The sequence below is a fragment of the Rhodnius prolixus genome, unplaced genomic scaffold (assembly GCF_049639745.1).
Source record: "Rhodnius prolixus isolate KJV_2025 unplaced genomic scaffold, Rpr scaffold_17, whole genome shotgun sequence".
In the NCBI taxonomy this organism is placed as follows: Eukaryota; Metazoa; Arthropoda; class Insecta; order Hemiptera; family Reduviidae; genus Rhodnius; species Rhodnius prolixus.
Genome location: NW_027411626.1, coordinates 1,009,086 through 1,030,136, shown reverse-complemented (window position 1 = coordinate 1,030,136; position 21,051 = coordinate 1,009,086). Strand labels below are relative to the sequence as shown.

Below are 21,051 nucleotides of genomic sequence, written 5' to 3'. Positions count from 1 at the left end.
AGTAATTAAACATTATCTTGGAGCATAAGTAGTAATAATTATGTAAATAATAGTAAAACTTTCATTTCTTGATTACATTTTGAACTATTAGAGAAAGAAAAAAAGAACACGCAGTAACTCTCTGTTGTTGGTAAATGATGCGATATTAGAGGTGGTAATTTGGTAAAGAAGAGAAATTGTAGTTTAGTAAGCGAACACTGTAGTATTACATTGAGTTAGTTACAGTAACGGTAATGATGACGATAGGGCATTAAATAGAAATCCAAATAATTAAGTTAGGAGTTTTGGATATGGAGAACTTTCTCCAGTAGGCCGTGTTTGATTGCCGAGGGCCACCGTCTCTTGTTCCTTCCTTATGACGTAGTACCGTGCTCAAACTTTTAGGTTCAAACTCCTCCTCATTACACCAAATGTAAACACAGGAGCAAATCTATAAACTTTTGTGATTGTCAAACACGATCGATGATTAGTCTATTATTGCTGAAAAATTCAATCAAGTCAATCAGCCGCAATGTGGGCAAATCAGCTTATACCATGTTCTTATAGTTTGCTGGAAACTTGGTTTATAATTAAATACATTCACTTAGGTTTGTAAGGCGCCACGATAGCCGGAGCGGTTTTAGGCTAGACCCGCAATGCTAAGATGTATTGTTGGTTTAGTGGATTCGATTCCACTGGTGTACCTTTTATTTTATTTAATGTTTAATATGAGAACTTTGTAGTAAAAGTATGTTAGGCGGTTATAGGCTAGACCCGCAACGCTAAGATGTATTGTTGGTTTAGTGGGTTCGATTCCCGGGGTCTAGAGGCCTTGGATTTTAATTAACTGTTAATATGAGAAATTTTAATTTAAAAGCATGGAATTTGATACGATTTAGGGAAAATATTATGTAAAAAGTGTAACTCTTCAGGTCAACAATCATCGCCTTCGGCTCTTCTCGGTTAATTCCGTATTCGTAAGAAAAGAATCACTTTACGCACTAATCGCCCACAATAACGTAATTCTTCCTTTTCCTCGTTATTACGTCATCGGAAGTTTGGTATTCGTGAAAAAAAATGTTCAAATTAGTTTACTATAATCTATATTTTTACCCCAATCATTATTAATTGTAGTATAATTTATTGTCCTATTTGGTTAACGTGTAAATTTTATGTTCTTTGTTACAGGTAAGGAAGTGAACTAATTGTTCGTAAGGTTTTTTTGTTCGTATTCTTCACGCCTGATTGGTATAGTATGTTCTTAATTATGTTTATCTTGATTACAATACCAGTGAACACTTTCAGAGCACAATATATTTCAAAATATTCGATACTGATGGGAAACATTGATAAAACTATATTTGCTGATAGTTCATTAAATGTAATAAATATATCTGACGAATGAAAATCAGTTTTTCTATTCTATAAATAGTTATGTTGGAAAATTTGAAAACTAAACCTATTAGATAAGCTGACTTAACTTTCATTCTTTAAAAGAAAAACCACCGAATGATTTTCTATTATTTAATAGTTAGTAATTATTCTAAGAGTATAATGTACATTCCTTGTTCTTTACCTAGAACGAGTGTGATAAGCAAGAATGATAAGCAATTCAAAGAAACAGCTTCTCGCATAAATTGCTCTTGCATTTTTTCTTGCTTACTTTGATATCTTAAAAAGTTTGAAGTAAAACATTATTCTTATCAGACGGGTTCTTATCAGACTCCTAGTGAGCCGGACGAATACATATATATATAAACAGAAACCATACAATTGTTTGTAGTAATACTGTGGATTTGAATCTAAAATTAAGAGCATTAATTGATTTTTTGCACCCCTCCAACTTATTCTACAAAAATTACCAAATTTTCTTTAAAGAAAAGAGCTCGCATAAACTCGCTTATAAGTTTAAATTTTTGTAGCAGCCAAGATGTCAAGTAAACTGTTGCCGAAAATGGGCAAAAATGGCATTTTCAGACATTTTTCTTCCACTTGTTTGTTGTTGTTGTTACCAATTTTTGTAAATAACTTAGCTCCAAATATGCTTGAACCAATTTTCATGAATGAGGTTATTTAAATTATTTTTAAAAAAAAAGAATTAAGTATCGTAGTACTCGGAAGTAACTTTTTGAAGTTACCACGCGGTGTGTGTGTGGGGATCGTATCTTCACAGGATCAACAAAAGGTCCTCTCTCCTCTTTGCGTAGATTACAATGAGGTGGAGGATTTCAAGACAATATAATAATGGATATGTCCACGTTATGTACGAGTAGAAAGGAAACGAATGTTTGACGACTTATACAGGTATTTGGAATGCACCATTTCGCATATTTTAGACGATAATATTCTCTACCAACATCTATGTGCTTAAATCTGCAGCAGAGCTAGCAATGAAATATGAGTGTATTTAAAAGTTATAGCCGAAATAGAATGAATGGAAGAAAATGATTAAAGGATTACGGTGATTTCAATTTCGGTTAAGCTATAAGGATGGAAGGAATATAGAGTACTGATCCATCCATTAGTTGTAAGGTTTATGTAAATAATTGTATGTAGTAGAGGGATGAATGTGTGAAGTGAATGTATTTATAAGAATGGAGAGTGAGTGATATTCTAGTGATAAGCACCTAGACGATGCTGGCTGTATGGCGATAGCCAATGCCAAAAAAACAAAAATAACTTTAAGAACGTTCTCAGTGCACTGCCGATCTCTGGACAGTGTTCTCTCTCTCTCTCTCTCTCTCTCTCTCTCTCTCTCTCTCTCTCTCTCTCTCTCTCTCTCTCGAAAACAGTGTTCTTTTACTGAGCAGCGGACTTTAGAGGATTGAAGTCGTCTTAAGTAAAACAAAGCACAAGTCCTTTATACTTAAGTTTTTAAGTAAATCGGCGTTCTTCGCTCTACCAACTGAGAACTACTTAATTTCTCTTCCTTCAAGGAAAAGTGTTTCTACGAGCCTCCTGCAGAGGCCAACATTCTTGGGAAGTTTCAGGATCAGATTTGTTTTTCTTATTCTTAAGTTGTACTATCATCTTATAGTAGAATATACGGGTCTTTTGAGTCCGTTGTACATCATTAAAGAGGGGTTTAATTGTGCTACTTTAGATTTTTATTATATTTTTGAAAACAATAAAGTTAGTTAAAGTCTTGTCAAATTTTTGAAATGGAATTTTCAGTTCGTTTTTTTTTACCGGAAATGTACGTATCGAGATCCTCTTGAGTGCAAAAGTAGTCTTTTTTTCCGTAAGCGATTTGTCTGTCACTCTGTGAACACGCATAACACAAAAAATGAAACATCACAGGAAGTTCTAAAATTCTGATATCCTGGTTTAGGAGTCACTGTTGGATTCGAGAATAACCGACCTACCGGAAGTGCCATTCTATTGATTTCAAATTAAATCGTAATTACGTAAACTGCGGTGAAAAAAGGAAGTAGTGTCAGGGTTGTGATTGTCCATGCTGAAATATTTTAGAGAAATTAATTCTTATCAAATCTTATTTAGTTAAAATAAAAAAAAATAATTATATAGAATTTACAGATTGATGATGTCATTGTCGGCGATGATGTTTTCTAATGACTCATCATCATCATCGGCTGGCACTTTTACTTTCTCTCGATCTACCCGCGTACACGCGTAGTGCTGCGTGCTAGCGTCCATGACGTGTTTCAATTGTGACCTGACTCTTCTCGATTCTCTGAAAGATGGTTGCCCATAATAATCGAAGTCTTCCCCCTCTCCTCACTTTCGAAAAAACGGTTAGTTAGTTAGACAAGATTAATGGTTGTGTTCAACTATTTACACTCTACGTCCACCATTATCCAGAACGCGGGACAGTACAGTCTGGGTCATTATCCTGGCTAGCACACCACCTGTTGGGGTTTCCTCACAAATCGATACACACTATAGTATGAGCTTTCATAATCGATGTCTTTTCTTTGCAAGAAAAACAATCTGTGAAACTTTCTATCGATTTATTTATTTTTTTACTTCAAGCCGAAAGCAACGAGTAATTGGTCAGGCTTTCATTTTACATTAGGCAATTTTATGCTCTCCAATCAAGTTTTCTTTTTATTTTCTTTATTTTATTTTATTTTTTTTTTCTTTAGGCATGTACATACGTCGGACAGAAATATCCGCAACACGAAAAATCTATTAACTACCTTCAAAGTTTTTTAGATTTTGTTTTAGCAAATTCTGGGAAAGGATAGGAGTTTTTACTTTTTTTTTTTGCATCCTGTAGGAAGTTTCACACATCTTTGTGGTTTTTTTTTTTTTTATTTCCGGCTGTAAAATGTGAATAAGAACCGGAACTCACGAGTTTGTGGACTAAAATACGAGTAGTAAGAGGGCGCGTCGTTCGAGTATTTTGGCCATATTACTTCCGTTTTCTTCAAGCTTGATCATTCTATGAATAACTTTTTTAAATCTACCTCTTTCCAAAATTGGACTCGCATGGCACATTAGAGGTATGCCTGTAATATTTCTTCTTTTTTTTGCAACAACTTAAAAAAAAAAACTTGTTTTGTGATGATTAAAAAAAAATTACAATCCCAAATATAAAAATACAAATATCGTGTCAACATCCATGATTGTTTATCATTTCCTGTTCACATGTTTACCTAATCATAATGTAAATATTACGAAATAATAATAAAAAAAACTGTCTACAATAAACATGGGAATATTATTATAATAGTTGCAAGTGAAAAAAAAAAAAATGAATTCTGATCTCATTTTATTTATTTACGATATTAACCTGTAGATTTCTGATTAAAATGGAAGTTATTTGCGTAATAATTAATATTAATTAGGAATTCAGGTGTTACAGTTGTTACTGGGAATAGAGCACTGTGTGAGAATTGCTTTTGTACGAGTGTGTGCGGGTCATATTAACATATTCAGGGAAGGAATTAGCCCCCTGTGTTTTTAGTTGGCTACCCTGGCGTTGATTCCTGTGGTTGAAACGCAGCTGCTAAGCACCTTCATGGAGTTTCTCTTCTTCGTAGCAGCTCCATTGTCCGGTGATGACATGAGAAATCCTTTTCCATTGCCCAACCCTTTTCCAATCGAACAGATTTTTCCATTTGAAGTTTTTCCATTGAACTTGGCTTTAAAAAAAAAAAAAAAAAAAAAAAAAAGATTTTTTGGCGCTTTCTGTCTGTCTATCGGGGAGGTTATGTTATAAAAGTCAGAATTCAACAGAACGAAAAGTCTCGTGAACACGAAAATTGGATATTTGGTTTTTGGTTTAGGTGGTTCCCCCCACTGTAATAATCCGGTTTTAAGTAAAGTAGTAAAGTAATCGCCTATTTTTTCAGGCGGGGCTTTACGTCCAACTACCAAATTAGGTGTCGTGCACGGAGGCGACTAGCCTTAAATATAAATACCTTAATATAAATTTATTTTATTAACCATTAAATAAAATCCAAGGCCTAGACCCCGGGGAATCGAACCCACTAAACCAACAATACATCTTAGCTTTGCGGGTCTAGCCTATAACCGCCAAACATACTTTACTATAAATTTCTTATATTAAACATTAAATAAAATCCAAGGCCTAGACCAGGGGAATCGAACCCACTAAACCAACAATACATCTTAGCTTTGCGGGTCTAGCCTATAACCGCTAAACCTACTTTACTATAAATTTCTTATATTAAACATTAAATAAAATCTAAACCCTAGACCAGGGGAATCGAACCCACTAAACCAACAATACATCTTAGCTTTGCGGGTCTAGCCTATAACCGCCAAACATACTTTACTATAAATTTCTCATATTAAACATTAAATAAAATCCAAGGCCTAGACCAGGGGAATCGAACCCACTAAACCAACAATACATCTTAGCTTTGCGGGTCTAGCCTATAACCGCCAAACATACTTTACTATAAATTTCTCATATTAAACATTAAATAAAATCTAAGGCCTAGACCAGGTGAATCGAACCCACTACACCAACAATACATCTTAGCATTGCGGGTCTAGCCTATAACCGCTCGGCTAACGTGACGCCAATAATCCGTTTTTAGACTCCCTCCCCCAAAAGAAATCCGTTAACCGGAAGTGCTCCTTTTCTGAATATCGAGTTTCAAGATTTTTCTCGAAAAAAAGGGGCTCTTTATTCTTTTAACTTAGTACACTCATTGCGTCATCGTAATGTTAACCTTTTATTTAGAACACTTTCCTTTTAATTACATAAATACGTAATTAAATGTCCCAAACTTGTACCGGAAGTGTAACTGGGCAGAATTTATTTTCGTGTTTTTTTTCCTCAAAAGAACGGTTATAACAAGGATTTTTCTTAGAAATGAGTTTTTTCCGTTTGATAAAGGGGGAAAAACCCCCAATGCTACCAGGCTGCCGAGTTTGAAACTCCTTATTCTTGAAGAAATATCTCTAAAGGAAAACCAGAGTAACTTTCCACACCCGTTCATCCCACGTGAATATTCTGTTTCCTTAGTTCCTGATTGCCACGGCGGCGATGATGGGGTAGACAAGGCATCCAAGATTTGTTTTGGCACCAGCGAATTGCTGAAACCTTATCAAGTTTCAATTAAAAGCTGTTCTAGCCTTCGAGTTGTGTGGGGGGTGCTTACTTGTTTGGCTTTTTATTGCTCTTACATCATTTTGGGTAGTTTGTGAAAACAAAAAATAATTTGCATAACGGATGTATGGGTTCTTTTTTGATTAATTTTGTATCCAGTTGATTAGATTTGAGAATCAATTCTCTATGAGATAAATGATAACGACGTTTTCTTAAACAAAATAAGATCCAGTATTTTTTAACATTTTTTTCTAATTTTATTAGTAAACCAAAGTGTAGCTTTTGAACAGCATTTAAATTCTCCTTTTTCCACCGGAAATATGGTTCCCTTAAGGTTGGAGAGGAAGTCGATTTTTTATTAATTTGACATTCGTGTTTACAAAATTTAAAAAAAAATCGATATTTCGATATCAGTACCACAATGAAACCTTGATAATTAAGCTTTTGGAAAAAAGTCAGCCAACAGAAAGTGTCCGTTTATTAAATCGATTTTATTCCAATTTCATATGCTTATTGCAAAAACGATATAGTTCCATAACATTTCTGTATAAGCAAACAATCTTATCTAAAACGTTGTGCTCATTTTTGGGGGAAAAATATTTTAAAAATCTGTTTAATAAAAAAGTCTAGAGTTTTTCCTTCAAACTTATTACTTATCAGCTTTTAGTAATTTAATTAATAAAAAAAAGATCTTTTATGTCCATAATTAGCAATTACACTGTCACAGTTACAATAACAGTAGTTGTACGGTAACTGTACCTTGTAACTAACTAACACTTGTAATACCTGTTTTGTAAGTATATTTTCTAACTGGTGGTATTATTTCTTTCTATTCTACTAAACAAACGTTTCATAATCTTTAATCGATACAGCTAACAATCGATAGCTTGACGGCAGTTATATTTATAAAAAAGTACCTCACATTTTGCCACGCCTTAAATAAGTAATAATAAGAATAAGAATTAAGGGATTAGCTCTGCGGATAGCGTACTGGACTCCCACGCGGAGGTCCCGGGTTCGAATCCAGCTGCTGACCCTTAGATTTTCTCTTCCTAGGAGCTTCTTACAGCTCACTGTCTGGTGATGGACAGTGTTGTCTATAACTGTCCGGAGAAGTGTGAAAAAAGCTCCGGGCGCCAATAACCTTTAGGTGTTGACGCACCTTAAATCATTAAAAAAAAAAAATAATAATAATAATACTAGGAATAAGAATAATAATACTAAGAAGAAGAATAATAATAATAAGAAGAATAATAATAAGAATAATAATAATACTAAGAATAAGAATAATAATAATAAGAAGAATAATAATAAGAATAATACTAAGAATAAGAATTATAATAATAATACTAAGAATAATACTAAGAATAAGAATAATAATAATAATAATACTAAGAATAATAATAATAATAAGGCGCTAATAACCTTGCAGTAGATGCGCCGGAATAATAATAATAATACTAATACATACTAAGAATAAGAATAATACTAAGAAAAAAATAATAATAATACTAAGAATAATACTAAGAAAAATAATAATAATACTAAGAATAATAATAATAATACTAAGAAGAAGAAGAAGAAGAGTATTAAGAATAATAATAATAAATAACAGAGTAATTAGAGTTTAAATCACGAGAATTGTATTAAGAATTTATTAAAGATTTTTGGTTAATTTTGAAAAGTAAGATTTGATAATGCCAAAATTCTATTTAATATAGTGTATGTTCAAGTTCCTAAAATTAATATTCAATAATCACTAAATTCATTTTATCGATCTTATCTTCGATTAATAAAATTGAAAAATAAATCGATTTATAAAATGAAATAAATACAAATATTTGGACATGATAGAACGTGACCTTTTTTTATTACCCAGTTTCCGAACTGCGTTACTACGTAACTTGACATTTACCTACTTAGCTGTTACTCGTGTTATATAAACAGAAGTTTGTTTGTGAACAAAGCATATTCTTGATATTAGCCAGAGATTAACTACTTTACCTACCAGTATGGTTTAGAGGTCACTCTCTCGCCAAGTACACAGGTACTGCTAGTTCTCTGGAAACCGGTGATTGACTAGGCTAACTTGTTTCTCGTAATAGAACACGCTGCTGCTATTGCCTTAGTTTCTCTGTACACTAATCCTTTACTACCACAATTCACTGTGGTGTGGTTGTTGGTGGTGGTGGTGGTGGTGGCTATTAAAGGTCATTTAAACAAGCCGTGTTTACAGCTAAGGTCATTGACGACCTTAGTAAGTCTTTGCCCAGGGCATTGCTAAATGATTTTCTTAGGGGATGACAGTGCTTTTTTCTCCTGCCTTGCATACAACTATTATCCCTTCAATGGGCACTTATTGTTCCTGTCTACATTTTCTGGGAACGTTTTTGAAGATCGCTTAAAAAAACAAGGGTACTTTCCAGTAAATGTGGAAAAATTGCAAGTTTTATTCAAATATTATAATTTTAACTAGTTTAAAGATGGTCGTCCTAAAAAAAAAAATACATTCTAATCTTTAACGTGGTACTTCCGATTGACTGAATTTAGTCAGTAAATCGACTGATCAGTCAGTTAAGTTAAACGAACCTCTCTCTCACCATTCTTGGCTTAAGACGTCCTGGATTGAAAAAATCCAAGTTGGACAGTACTTCTGACGGTGCTTTCCCCTTTTAACTTGCCCTATACGTAGGTTCACTACTTTTTGCTCAATATCTTGTTTCCTGGAGAGCTACACTTTCCTGGAGTACTGTGCGTAGGACTGGTGGTTGCATCTTTTCATCCTGATTTTTTCATCCTGTTTTCCAAGTTTTCGCCTCAAAGAGTTCATCCACTCTTTTAGGCAACGCACATTTTCCTCTGCCTTTTCTTTCAGTATGCAATCAGTGTTGGTGTCTCGTCTTCCGCAGCAATGGATGAAAAAAAAAAGAAGGTCTCTAAAGTGTATTAATATATCGTTGATTTTATACGTCGTAGCATGAATGTTTTTTTCTTTTTCGTATCTCCCAATCGATTTCGTATTTTCATTCATTATCAGAAGGGAGATTAATCAGTTTGAGGTTGAGATTTCAACTTCGCTTATGTTGATTTGGAAAAGATATCTATCATTGTAGACCTGACACCAGATTTTCAACACAAACTCTTACTTTGGACTTAAAAATAAGCACTTTCGTTGTATTCCTCCCCTCTTTTTTTGAGAAGTAAGACAAAGAAGAAATATAAAGCCCCTCTTTCTCTAATTTACAAAATTGTTGATCTGTTTCCTTGATCTCCTAGATGGGTATACTGTTTATGTACAAACAAAAAATCTACTAGATAAATTGTTTGTTTACACACATACTGGACAGTTTTATACAATATATATCGTATATGGTGCGTTGGATGTACTCTGGTCTCTTCAGTAAATGCCCTGTCACGTCGTGTGACAGTTATGTGAAGGTTGCCATGGTTATATTTACTCACACATACACGTAACGTGCGAGAAACAGTTAACTGTTATTTGCGCTTGGAACTGTAAACCTAACGAGCTTTATTTTTTTTATTGTTTGTTTGATTGTTTCTGATTACAACTTTTATTTGTTAACTGAATTTACACATTATTATTTTTTTTTTATAGCAATTAACACACATTTATTGTCTTTGTAGATTTTTTTGCCTTTTTTTTTATGACGTAATTTAGAAAAGGAAGAAATTTGAATTCTGAATAATCATTAAAATTTTTAATTTATTAGAATGTCGTCATAGTAGTTAATTGAATACTGGTTCTGCTTATTAAATATGGGCAGTGAGGAAATGTAGTTACAGGTGTCTGTTCAGATTTATGAAAGAGTCTTCTTCTTAACGTCTTCTTTCATAAAGACTGGCATTTCAGACTTGAATGAAACCTCTAACTAAAGTATATATGGGGTGAACAAAACATAATATCTTCTGTTTTGTTCCTTTGTTCCTCTTGAATATCATATTATTCAGGCGGGGCTTAACTACCAATTAGGTGTCGTGGACACATACTTTACAGTAAATTTCTTTTATTAACCATTAAATAAAATCCAAGGCCTAGACACCGGGAATCGAACCCACTAAACCAACAATACATCTTAGCATTGCGGGTCTAGCCTATAACCGCTCGGCTATCGTGGCGCCATGAATATCTTATTCCCGAAAATTTATTGCCAAAACCAAGCATTCTTGAGCTGCACGCTGAAATGTTTTTAGAACTCCAGTTTGGGAGACCTTCTGTGGATTTTTGAGCAAAAGATGCCGGGTCATTTCTGTGTGAATAAGATCTGGGATTGCTTTTTTCTTTTCTTTTTTCAAGTTCTCAGTGAGCGAATGAACTTAAATTGAAGTGAACATTTTGAACCATACAAGAGAGCTTGTATAAATTAGATTGTCGAGAACTTCAGTTAGAATCAAGAGTCTGTCGTTTGAATGTTCATCAAACATTTTTGATTACTTCCTCTTCTGCTACTAATTGAGAGAAATTTATTATTTGAAAATTTGAAAGATCATTTCCCGTTTTCAACTATTAAAATAGTAATTCAATTATTGTTAGTAAAGAGAATTCCAAAATAACTGCAGCCATATTGTAATAATATATTTGAATCTGTTCTAACAAAACCTGTTGATTTAGTGTACAAAGTGCACTTTCAGTTTGCCCCACTTCAGTTCTTTTTTTTGTCCGTGTGGTGAACTGAATGAGTCATTAGCTCAGTCTTGGAACGCCCCTGAAGGTATAAGTAGGAACCCCCCCCCCCAACTGTCTTAGTCATAGCGTAGAGTTCTCTATTCAATTTTTATTTCTAAATTTTATAGATTTTTGGTTAATTGTTTGTTTGTTTCTGTTGATTCCTGTTTATTGCAGTTTATTGTTTTCAATTACTTTGTTAACCTGTACTATACCCATTATCATATCTATTATAACTTTGTAGTCGATCTGCACGTATTGCTGACTCATTGTACTTCCGACCTTGAGCAACAAAATTTAGTAATTGTTTGCTCCATGTTTATTCATAAAATTGCCCCTATTTAGTTTATTCTCCTGACGTTTGTTTATACTTTACAATTAGATAATCAAAAGGAATACATTTTCTATTAATACTTAGGCAGAAATTCATTATATCTATTGGAGTTTATCTATTAGAGATCGATTGTAATTAGTGTTGTGCCAATCATTAGCGATTCAATCATTTTTCGAATAATAGTAATGTAAGACCCGCATTGCTAAGATGTATTGTTGGTTAGTAGGTTCGATTCCCCTGGTCTAGGTCTGGATTTTATTTAATGGTTAATATGAGAAATTTGTAGTAAAGTATGTTAGGCGGTTATAGGTTAGACCCGCAATGCTAAGATGTATTGTTGGTTTAGTGGGTTCGATTACCCCTGGTCTAGGTCTTGATTTTATTTAATGGTTAATATGAGAAATTTATAGTAAAGTATGTTAGGCGGTTATAGGTTAGACCCGCAATGCTAAGATGTATTGTTGGTTTAGTGGGTTCGATTACCCCTGGTCTAGGTCTTGATTTTATTTAATGGTTAATATGAGAAATTTGTAGTAAAGTATGTTAGGCGGTTATAGGCTAGACCCGCAATGCTAAGATGTATTGTTGGTTTACTGAGTTCGATTCCCCTGGTCTAGGCTTTAGATTTTATTTAATGGTTAATATGAGAACTTTATAGTAAAGTATGGTAGGAGGTTATATGCTAGACCCGCAATGCTAAGATGTATTGTTGGTTTAGTAGGTTCGGTTCCCCCTGGTTTAAGCCTTGGATTTTATTTAATAGTTAATAAATGAAATTTGCAGTAAAGTATGTTTGCTAGTCGCCTCCGTCCACGACACCTAATTTGGTAGTTGGACGTAAAGCCCACCTGAAAAAGTAGGCTTTACTTTTATTTTATTTAGTGAGGAATTCTTAGATTTCAGTTTAAGTTTGAGTTAGCCGTGCAGTTGATGGAGGAAACGAATGATATCTGCCTGTGCAGATCCTAACCTTAAACTAGTGATCCTTATTCCTTGTATTAATTTGACGAACAATTTTACTCTCGATTATAAATAAGAATATTGTAAAATTTCTAGTTAGACGATAAGAGAATTTTTTTTTATGGTCGATTTTTAAATAAACTGTCGGCAATTTTATTCTTAATTTCAACAAAAATCAGTTTTTAAGCGATCTTATCAGATCAAGCCAAATTGGAAGATTTTCTCAAGGTAGGATTGTCTCAAGTATCGATTAACTTTATCGCTAGAGATCGCTAACCACTTTAAATATGATTGAAAGTGTTTAAACAACTATCGTATGTTTTTGAATAATTACTTTGACTGGGGAGGGAGAATGAAACAACATTGAGTGGGGGGGGGCAGTACACCAATTAGATAAGAGAATCAAGATTATTTCTCCTTACCATCCGCCTCTCATTTAACTGCATGCATGTGCGTGTGTTCGAGATGGACAATCCTGAATAGAACACCATTACAAACAAAGCGAATAGATAACATTATTTGTACCATTAATTTGCATACGGGTTTTTGTATTTCGTTATAATATGTTGTTGAAAAGATTTGAATAATGATGCTTCTTAGAATTAAGAGAGAGGACAAACAAAAAGATGAAATGAGAAGGTGTGACAATGGAGAGGATGGAAGGTTAGGGCTAGATAAGATAATAGATAAGGTGTAGTCGAAATGCTGAGAGAATTCTACTCTAAAGATAGAACTCTCTGGTTTGTCTGTCTGTGGGAAATGAATCTCTCAGCTTGCTCTGTCGAACGGAAGTCTTATAATTCTATGGTACTTCTGTTAACTATTCCCAAGTCTTGTCTCATTGAAATCCAATCAGAATTTTGATTTTGTTTACTGTGGAAACTGGATTCAGCATCAATTCTTAATATCTTTGCCTTACGTTTGGTTTTGAATTCATTCTTTTCAAATTTAAGGCGTCACGATAGCCGAGCGGTTATAGGCTAGACCCGCAATGCTAAGATGTATTGTTGGTTTAGTGGGTTCGATTCCCCTGGTCTAAGCCTTGGATTTTATTTAATGCGGTTTAATGTGAGAACTTTATAGTGAAGTATGATTTTTGGTGAATATCGAGGTGCGGTCTTAAATAAAACAACTTTTTTGCTTTATGCCAACGTTTCGGTAATTTTTACTTACCACATACCTTAGGTTCTTCCAGCCCTATTGTTTTCACCCCTCCCTTACCTCTATATGTAGAGCTACGAGTATATCATCATAACTGTTAAGGATTCACGGAAAAGCGGGTTTATATGGTTTTTCCAGCCCTATTGTTTTCACCCCTCCCTTACCTCTATATAAACCCGCTTTTCCGTGAATCCTTAACAGTTATGATGATATATATAATCGTGGCTTTACATTAAACTTCACAAACTTTTTTTATAATGTAAGTCTTTCCAAATTATATTTATCTATCTATTTAATTTTATGTTGTAGAAATAATCTTTATTTCATTTATTTTTGTAGTTTTTAATTTTATCTATATTAGTGTAATATTCCTTTTGTACAGACCCTGAAGAAGGTAGTAAAAATTATCCGAAACGTTGGTATAAAGCAAAAAAGTTGTTTTTATTCAAGACCGCACCTCGATATTCACCAAAAATCATCTATCAACAAAGGGCGGAAAAAAACCATAACCATCATAGTAAAGTATGTTTGTTAATCGCCTCCGTCCACGACACCTAATTTGGTAGTTGGATGTAAAGCGTGCCTTAAAAAATAGTCAATTACTTTAATTTACTTTTTTTGACTGATATAAATAGATAAAAAATTGTTGAATAAAATTTCTATTTTAAATGAATCATCTACAGATTCTGATGAAAACTATGATTCGATAGAATGATTACAAGTAGTAAATTTGAGTATTTTGAGGTGTGTTAAATTGTTTCCCATGTAACAACTACTCAAGAAGAGAAAGTTGAGTTGGCATTTAAATGCAGTTTTATGCATCATTTTCTCCCCTAAAACATTACTTGCAATATTTAAAAAGAAAAATTTACTATTGTTCTTTAATAATAGTAGTTATTTCTAAAAAAAAGAATGATAAACTTTGGTAATGAGGTTTAGTGTAAAAGTGGTGTTCTTCCACCAAGATGAGTCATTCGGAGTGAGTGAGTCTGGGTGCATTTATAACAATCCGGTTTTAAGCAATTTGTGACCCGGTTATATCTACGCACTGAGAAACCTCTAATCCTGTTATCCCTTCTTCTAAAAATTCAACTCGAACTATATAACTTAACTGTATATGTGTGTGTGTGTGGTTTAAAAGTAAAATTGGTGAAATCTGGAGGGGGCGATAGCTATAATGAGGGACAGAGGGAGTGGCCAAAAGGGTTGGAGAATTAAGGATTCATATTGGCGAGGAATCGGTCCATACAAAAACAACAACAACTCGTCCTTTTTTCCAACGTTTCGTCAAATATATTGCCCTCTTCATTGGGTTGAAGAATATTTTATTTGTAAACAAAGGGAATGCAATGACCCCCCTAAAGTGTAGACGGGGGAGCTCCTTGGAACAATACCATCCCCTCTTCACCCTCTCTTTCGGACTGGTCATCGACCTGAAATATGATTACAATTGTTACAGTAGCTCCCATCTGTTTGGTGCATATTCCAAGCTTTACGTAATTAGCACGTTCGATTTGATTTATTTGGCCAGCAAGTATCTACGTATCTCTTCTTTGTTCTGTTCTTCAGGATTTTTTGTTTTTATTAATCTCGCAGATTTTCCGTGATGAGATCTATAGCCATGAAAAAGTGCATTTTACCATGATTTGTAGGTCTGTCAGTCTCGCTACCTTTGTATGCAAGTATACCTCATGAAGAGATACTCGAGGAAGGTGGTAACTCGATCAATCGCGAAGGTACTAAATCCCTACCGTCCAGGAAAATTCATTATAAGGTGACAAGGAAGCCTTTTAATGGCTCTTTTAAGCCATTTCTGTTAATAGTTCGGTATTTCTATGCTATATTACTCGTATGTTCATAATTAAGCCAATTAGGTACGTAGAAAATCGGGCCAGTTTATTTGTGAGTGTAACTTCAAAAATTAGTTTTAAAAGATCTTTTTTTGTTTGCAAAACGGAGTTCGGAAAACTTCGTTGAATCATTCCTGTGTGGCGCCATTCTCATTAATATTATGATGTCATTATTTAGTGTTGGGTTTTGATGGGCAACTTTTCAGATCACCGTTTAAATATTATTAAGAGTTAAATTGGAAGAGATTAGCTCAGTACTTAGAGTACAGGATTTCTGCCTAAAGATCCCTGCAGTTTAGCTCCAGCTACCGGACCTTAAGTCGCTCCCAGGTACCCTTTCACCAAAAAAAAGGCCCTTCCAGTATGGCCACGCCTACTACAAATTGTATCTAAAAGGGTAATATTTATTATAAACATTCCTCAGAAGTAATTGAATGGTAAGTAAGGGAAAGTGGTGTGTACTTCAAGTATTTCAAAAGTATATAGGTTTCTTTGAATATGTTTCTCATATTAAACATTTTGACAAAAGTTTATAGAAAAGGCTTCTCAGGCGCCACGGTAGCCGAGCGGTTATAGGTTAGACCCGCAATGCTAAGATGTATTGTTGGTTTAGTGGGCTCGATTCCCCTGGTTTAAGCCTTGGATTTTATTTAATGTTTAATAAAAGAATTTACAGAAAAGTATGTTAGGCGGTTAGAGGCTAGACCCGCAATGCCAAGATGTATTGTTGGTTTAGTGGGTTCGATTCCCGGGGTCTAGACCTTGGATTTTATTAAATGTTTAATATGAGAACTTTGTAGTAAAGTATTGTTAAACGGTTATAGGCTAGACCCGCAGTGCTAAGATGTATTTTGGTTTAGTGGACTCGATTCCTCTGGTTTAAACCTTGGGTTTTATTTAATGTTTAATAAAAGAAATTTGCAGTAAAGTATGTTTGCTAGTTAGTCGCCTCCGTCCACGACAACCTAATTTGGTGGTTGGACGTTAAGTCTGCCTGAAAAAATAGGCAATTACTTTACGTTTATAGAAGGCTTATCAATATTTAAGTTAAAATTTCAAGTTATATAAAAAAAAAAGTCACGAACCACAACTAAAACTAAATTGCCCAAAAAATAAAAAATAGTGAAAGCGTATAAAAATGATTACTCCAGTCCTTTATTTTATTTCTACAGATTTTTCTTTCCCCCCGTCTAAAATTTAGTCAGAAAATGTAACGGCAATAATTTCATTTAAAAAAATAGTGGGGGGGCCAATGAGTGGAGGGGATCGAGCTGTACAACTCACCCTAGTTACCTTGGCCACAGTCAGTGTTCTGTGCTTGTGCTGGTTGGATCAGTGTTATCGTTATATTTTAGTATTTTATTTGTTTAAAGTTCATGTGTATTCAACGCTGAACTGGATTCTAAGAGGTTATTATTGAATATTATTTAAATTTTGTACGTTTTTCAAAAAAAAAAAAATAGTGCACTCGAAAATTTATTACCAATAATTTACTCGATATGCCCCAAAATCGTTTTTTATTACTTTTAATTTTCACTTATATTTCAACTTCACATAGAGCTCTCAGAAGGGCGATCTCACGTCCTTTGTCCTATTGCCCCCTCAGAGTCCTGAACTTTCTCAGATCTTCCATTAAGGGGTCATTGATCATTTACTCGAGAAAATTTCTTTAAAAAAAAAAAAATTGGGCCAACATGTATGTTATGTCTTTGCTGCTTTGATTTTGTCATATTTCCTGCTTAGTTTTTCTTGAAGCAGCTCAAGGAATATGGTACATCGATATTCTGCACTAATATAACCAAGTGCTATTGAGTACTTGAAAATATGTTCGTATTCCTTTACTTAAAACTATCGTAATTAAATTCTAGCCCATGGCAATACTCATCTATATAGTAAAAAAAAAAAAAAAAAAAATGAAATAATAAAGATACAAAAATAAAACTAATTTACTTCACTTTTGGCGCCCGAGCGGTTATAGGCTAGACCCGCAATGCTAAGATGTATTGTTGCTTTAGTGGGTTCGATTCCCTGGCCTTGGATTTTATTTAATGGTTAATATGAGAACTTTGTAGTAAAGTATTGTTAGACGGTTATAGGCTAGACCCGCAATGCTAAGATGTATTGTTGGTTTAGTGGGTTCGATTCTGTGGTGTATGCCTTGGATTTTATTTAACGTTTAATATGAGAACTTCATAGTAAAGCATGTTTGCTAGTCGCCTCCGTCCACAACACCTAATTTGGTAGTTGGATCTAAAGCTTGCCTACAAAAATAGGCGATTACTTTACTTTCTTTTTTTTATTTCAACACCAAATATTCAGTTAAAATTTTTCTATTAATTTTTTTATAATTCAGATGTTTGAACCAATAAGGGTGATTTACTATTACTATTGTCTTATTGCTTAGCTGTTAGAACAAAGTGGCTAGCCTCTCCTCTTTGTTCTTAAGTAATTATTTAAAGGATTACGGTCGTTCTGTTCACATGGGTATTATAAAAGTGCTGTTGCATTTCAAGGTCACACCTGACCGCCCAGGTGTTAACAGCAGCTTGTGTGTGCGAGCGCAGCTTTTACTGCAATATTCTGGTTCCAGTCCCCCCCCGTTCCACAAACCGCCCAGGCTGTTCGAAAAGTCAAGGACTGCAGTGTGACACCCCCCGCCACCCTAGTGTTGGTTTTTTTATTTTCGCTCAATTACCAACTGTCTCTGGTTGTCCTTTATTTGCGAATTATATTAATTTAAATTTCTATCATTGGTTGTCTCGTTTAACAAAGTTTTACTTTCTCTTTCTCTCTCTAGTAATTAGAGAAAGTGCAGATTTTCAAATAAAAATTTTCCATGAAAATATTCGATTTGAAGTCATCTGAGATTGAAAACGTAGATTTTACAAATTGGTATGCTGAGCATATATCCATCGTAACTCAAGAACAAATGGCTGAAAAAACAAAAAATCAATTTACGTCAGATTCTAAGGTGGTGTTTATGAAGGCTGGTCTGTGTATGGTTACATTTCAGTGTAATGCACCTTTTTACTGCCTGAAATTCTCTCTTTAACTACTTAAATACGGTTCTAATGTTCAGAATTGTTAAGTGAGAATTGTAGTTAGAAAAAGTCGGACGCCACGATAGCCGAGCGGGTTATAGGCTAGACCCGCAATGCTAAGATGTATTGTTGGTTTAGTGGGTTCAATTTCCAAGGGTCCTAGGTCTTGGATTTCATTTAATTTTTAATATGAGAACTTTATAGTAAAGTACAGTTTGCTAGATCACCTCCGCCCACTACACCTAATTTAGACGAGTAAAGCCCGCCTGAAAAAATAGGCAATTACTTTTTTTTTTCATTTAGTAAGAGAAAGTGAGTGTGTATTTAAATATGGCGCTTACTATTACGTCGTAAGCACATGCTAATTATTCTGTCGCAACGTTGCTTATCATCAGTAGACTCACCATTATTGCTCCATTGTTCTGTATGGATTTTATCATCAAATCATTAATCCATTGTTCTTTTTATATATATAAAAAAAAGATTTACTATTTTCATTCGTTTTTATAGCATTTGTTTATATGACAGTCTTTTGCAGTTTTTTACACGAAAAAATATGCAGTTTTCAGGATTTTTCCTTTCGCATGCACAATGAGCTAAAATAATATATATTCATAGCTGCATACTTAGTCAAATCATAAACATTTATCGCTCACATCTAGAATACTTTAACATTATTTTTTATCTAGATAATTAAATTTATCATCCACATTAATCGCGCTCTTTTGCCTTATCGAATCCCTTTTGGTTTTCTCTGCTGAACGACCATTTTAGGCCTAACCATATGTAACCAATTAACCGCTCGAATACTACAATTTATCACCGACTATAATTAATAATTTAGAACTTTAATTACAAATGAATTACAGTATCACTTAAAACTGGTCCGTATCATTTAAATTGCATCATTATTCAATAAATGATTGTTATATGATTAAATTTCCATTATTTCATTATTAATATAACGTTGATTGAATAATTGTAAAAAGAGTAGAATATATTCTCACGCAAAGTGTCGGTCCATCGAATTATTTATAAATTTGGAAGCTGTAGAGAACTCATGCATGACCATTTTCACTAGGAACTCATCCCCACCCCTCTAGATCAATTAAAAAAAAATCTATTAAGTAAATTGAAACTTCCGGTTGTCTAAAAATATCGATCATAAGCTTAATTTCCTTAAAGCAGATAATGAACTGGTGCTTTGCTACGTTGTGATAGGTAAATACTTAGTGAAAAATCATGTTGTTGTCTAGTTTTGTAAAAATTCAGTTTCCAGTCTTTAGTCGAATTTCTGGAGTTCAGTTTTCTCTTTGATGAGTTTTAAGTAAGTGGAATGAATGATTGAGAAGGTAATGAATCAAATCTTTTTATTTTTTTTAATCTGTATTAATCAAATTATAAGTAACAAGAGTTGCCTGCCAGTCTATCAACACTTATCTAATTATTATTATTGTAACACCAATGAAATGTACTACTTTGTTCCTTATCTGAGTTGTTACAACTGTTAAAACTGTTGTTTTGCAATAAATCATCCTTTCATTAATTTTTATAATCAAATTATATTAACTCTTAGGTAATTGCTATTATCCTAATCAATTAGCTCCTAATTCTCTCACCCAAATGTTTTTTTTCTGTCCATTCCTGTGAATTATTATGTTCTTTATTTCCTCTCTTACGTGATGTTTTTTAATAATAAATATCTCGCATGAGAACTGGGTTAACTTCATTTGTTATTTATTTATTTTTTTTTTTTTAATGAAATATCAAAATTTTATAATTTTTTTCTTTGTCTTGATAGTCACGCTTCATTTACATTTCTTGTTTTATTACACTTTGTGTATTATATAATGCCTGTATTTTATTACATGTGCACATTATCTTTTACTATTATTTAATTGCTTTATTATTATTATTGTAATATTTATTTAGATCTCTTTGTCAGTATGTACGAAATGTTTTTTTATTTTTTTAGAAATTGTTTGTTTAGTCAGCGTTACCAGTGTTGACATGTTCGTTCTGGGCTGTTGAATAAAAGTGCTTAGTTTCATCTAATATCTACTTGCTATTAATATATGATATTAATGGATATTAAAGATGGTCGTTTTTTTTTGCTGGACGAGAATAGCTTTTCTCTAAAGTCTCATTTCAGTATAATGTGCAGATATCGTATATTATAAATCGATTAATTATAAATGTGGCGCCACGGTAGCCGAGCGGTTATAGGCTAGACCCGCAATGCTAAGATGTATTGTTGGTTTAGTGGGTTCGATTCCCCTGGTCTAGGCCTTGGATTTTATTTAATGGTTAATAAGAGAAATTTACAGTAAAGTATGTTTGCTAGTCGCCTCCGTCCACGACACCTAATTTGGTAGTTGGACGTTAAGCCCCGCCTGAAAAGAAGGCAAATACTCTACTTTTACTTTACTTTAATTACAAATGTGAAAAGAATTAGTTGACCTCAAGTGCCATTTCTATGAATCGATTTCCAGTGT

General features: G+C 33.6%; 1 protein-coding gene across 33 annotated transcripts in view; it reads left to right on the top strand.

Moving 5' to 3' along the window:
• Positions 1-21,051, top strand: part of LOC141459667 (serine/threonine-protein kinase MARK2-like) — a 280,726-nt gene that overhangs the window by 151,529 nt on the left and 108,146 nt on the right. Inside the window, exon 1 of one of the 33 annotated variants that reach the window (XM_074139001.1) lies at positions 16,785-16,924. The exons of 30 other annotated variants lie outside the window; for them this stretch is intronic. The gene's annotated coding sequence lies outside the window, so the exon portion shown is untranslated. Of the gene's footprint in view, positions 1-16,784; positions 16,925-21,051 lie in introns of those variants that run through there. 2 more of the 33 variants (XM_074139003.1, XM_074139008.1) reach the window with 2 other exon arrangements.